The sequence below is a fragment of the Wasmannia auropunctata genome, unplaced genomic scaffold, assembly GCF_000956235.1.
Source record: "Wasmannia auropunctata unplaced genomic scaffold, wasmannia.A_1.0 LD336092.1, whole genome shotgun sequence".
Lineage (NCBI taxonomy): Eukaryota > Metazoa > Arthropoda > Insecta > Hymenoptera > Formicidae > Wasmannia > Wasmannia auropunctata.
The window spans coordinates 730,659-734,190 of NW_012026798.1; positions in this window are offsets into that span (position 1 = coordinate 730,659).

Genomic DNA, 3,532 nt, shown 5'->3' on the forward strand with positions numbered 1-3,532 from the left:
AATAAGATCATTCTCACAGATGAATCTTGCATTCAATCTTGGAACTGAAGGCCCCATCTCATACATTGCGGAACATACTTCTGACAATTACAAACGGAATATGGGGAATCTGGTAGAACTCTATGTATTAATCGCTGAAGAAGGTCTGAAGTGGACCGAAACGTACGACTTATGTAAGAAGATGTAATTTAAGTTATAGAATACATCTCTACTTGAATCTTTAACGCAACGATTTCTGCGTATTGACTCTTAGTGCCTTTATTGTCACCCATTATTATTCTATGTTGAAGAGTCTGATAATTTAGTATTGTGAATTCTTATTAATTATTAATAATGGAAACCCAAATCTCAAGAAGAAAATGAAAAAATTAAAAAACTTTTGAACTATCAAATCTCTCCTTGAAAAATTAAAAAAAGGTATTGACTCTGATTTTATCTAATTCTTGTTATTTTATCGATATTTTGAACATTTTAATGTAATTAAAATAATTCAATTTTTATCATAACTGACCATTTCAAGGTTTTCTGCATCTCTTTGACGTATAAATTTAAGCAACACTTGATTTTTATAAATTGGAGTTTCCATCATTTTATAATCTAAATATTCCAATATGTTGCGGTAAGGCTTAGGAAATACAGTGTCCCATACGTAGTACGCAGCTAACAAACAAGTAATCACTTTTTCCATTGAAGGATTATCAATTTTTACATTAACATCTTGATCAGCCACGATGCTCGCAATTCTAATATCCTCTTCATCAGTGTAAATAACACACCGCGGCGATTCTCCTTTGACTGTAGTAAGATCCTTTGTAGAAGAACGCACCTACAATAAAGAATACAATTTAATAATACTCTTATTTTAAGTTATCAAAGTAGTTAAATCACATAAATTAATTTTTTTGGAAACATACTTCTTGCACAATAAATAGTGGCGTGGTGATATTTTTATTTTTTTTTGTTAGCTGATCCTACAGATTTGTGATAATTAAAACCTTCGATTTTTCATTATTTATTTCTGTAATGCCAAAAAACTGTGCTAACTTTTGAAACATTAAATCAATATTTTTTGACATTTTTTCTTTATTTAAATTTTTTAAATTAAAAAATTCAAAAAGTAACTGCAACAAATAATAAATATTATATAAATTAAAAATTATAATATTTATAAATTATCATTTATGTAATAATGTATGTCGTATATACAATTAATGTTCAAAAAGATTTACCAAATCACTATTCTTCAGTTGTGGATATTTGTCTACGATTTCACAAATCGATTTAGCATCATTTTCAATCCAGGTTCGTCGTTCTTTCAGAGTAGTTTTTAAAAGACGTCGAATATAAGGTGTATTTCTTTCTTTATTATTTCTTTCTAATTCTTTTAATAAATTATCTATATCACAGTTAGACTGATTGTGAGATCTGAAAAATTAATAGTATCAAAAAATTAGTACCCTAAGAATATTATGATATCATTTGTGTAATAATAATAATATATAGATGTTTTTTAACAATACTTACAGTTCTTCAGTGATAAAATCAACTTTTGAAGTTAATGGAAGAATTCGTCCTTTTGAATCCCTTTTTGCTGCTTGCTTCTTTAAATTTGTTCTGTGATTTCTTATCCAAGATCTGAGTGTAGTTCTAACAATTACCTTTAAGTTTAAATATAGATTTGACATCATAAATATAAGAAAAAAAATTCATTTAAATATCTTCAATAAAATATTAACTTCATACAAGTTAAACTTGTATTATTTATTCTTATGAAATGAATAGTTTTAAAGTAAATTTTAATAAATGATATGAGAAATAAAAATATTGGTTAAATTAAAAAATTTTAAAATTTTTTAAACTAACAATTTTTTTACACAATGATATATTTGCTTTTAAGTCGTGTAAAATTGATTTAAAATCAATTTTACACGACTTAAAAAATAAATTAAAATAATAAATTAAAATAAATAAATTAAATCATTTATTTAAACACACACAGCTTGAATCATTTAGAATAAATATATTTTTTTCTGTTAATTTTATGTATATAATTGAATATAAAAATAAAATTAAAATTAAAATAAATTTCAAAGTCAAAGCTCCAAATTAAAATAATATTAATAAATGAAGTAAAAAGGGTCAATGAGCCAAAGCTTGGGTGTTGTATCGCTCTAAAATATATATTTATTAATTTCACAGTTTCATGACGATTTGAAGAACAAATGTTTCGACCCCGAACGAGTCATTTTCAATGTTACTATAAATTAGTTAACGCCTAACATAAATTAAAACTATTACAATAACTTGATACGCTCACAATCAATCGTGCGTGCGTGCGTGCGTGCGTGCGTGCGTGCGTGCGTGCGTGCGTGCGTGCGTGCGTGCGTGCGTGCGTGCGTGCGTGCGTGCGTGCGTGCGTGCGTGCGTGCGTGCGTGCGTGCGTGCGTGCGCGTGCGCGTGCGTGTGTGTGTGTGTGTGTGTGTTACACGGTAGGTTACATGAAATACGGCGGAAGTGACGAACCGCGGGGTCCTTATCTTAAATGTTCAAATAATTATAACTCTGCAAAAAAAATCGTAGAGAGTTCAGCGACCCCGCGTTTTTCTCGTCTCGGAAAGCCCTTTCGAACGAGCCCTCACTCGACCCCACATTCCATTTAAGATTTATTGACCCCCTCTTACCTCCGCCCCCCGAAGGTGTGGAGAAAGGTGTTTTTGTGGTTAAATAATAGATTTTGTGATCCCATTGTATCCCTATAAATTTCAATCCTATATTCCAAACCATTCAAAAGTTATTTAGGTGGCCCGAAACTTTTGGCGGGCACTGTATATTGTAAAATTGACAACGTATAAATTTTATCTGGTACTTTGAAACAAAATTAATATTTCTGTTATTTTATTTAATTTTTAGGTTTCATTCCAGAACTATTTCAATCATCAATGAAACGTCTTCAACGGCATTCTGCAAAATTTTTAATTAGTATTCGTGAAATGTAAGATGTCACAAAGTGCTATGGAACACATTATTGATGGTATTACATCTTTGCTTGAAGTTTATTTATTAATTATAATTGTAAGTTATTTATAAAAGTATTAATTTATGTTCACATGCATGTTTATACATATGAGGTACTGAGAAATAAACTAGTAAACTGGTACATGTTTAATTAAAAAAAGAAAAAAATATGTATTAATGTAAGTTATTTTTGTTAAAATAGAATTTTTTAACAGATTTTATTTAGGAGTACAAAGTATACAGGGTGTCCCGTAACGCTTAATTAATGTTTCAAGGCGTGAAAGAGAATGAAATTTTGAACTAAAAGTTCCTCTTTCAATTCTGGCTTAGACCATTATTTACAGAGTTATTAACGAATAAAGTTAATCAATTAGATCGCGCTTAGCCGGAGTACGCAGGAGCGTAGCGTGCCGTATGTGCGGCTCTTCGCGCTCACTTCACATACATTTTTCTGTGAAGTGAGCGCGAAGAGCCGCACGTAACGGCACGCTACGCTCCTGCGTACTCCGGCTAAGCG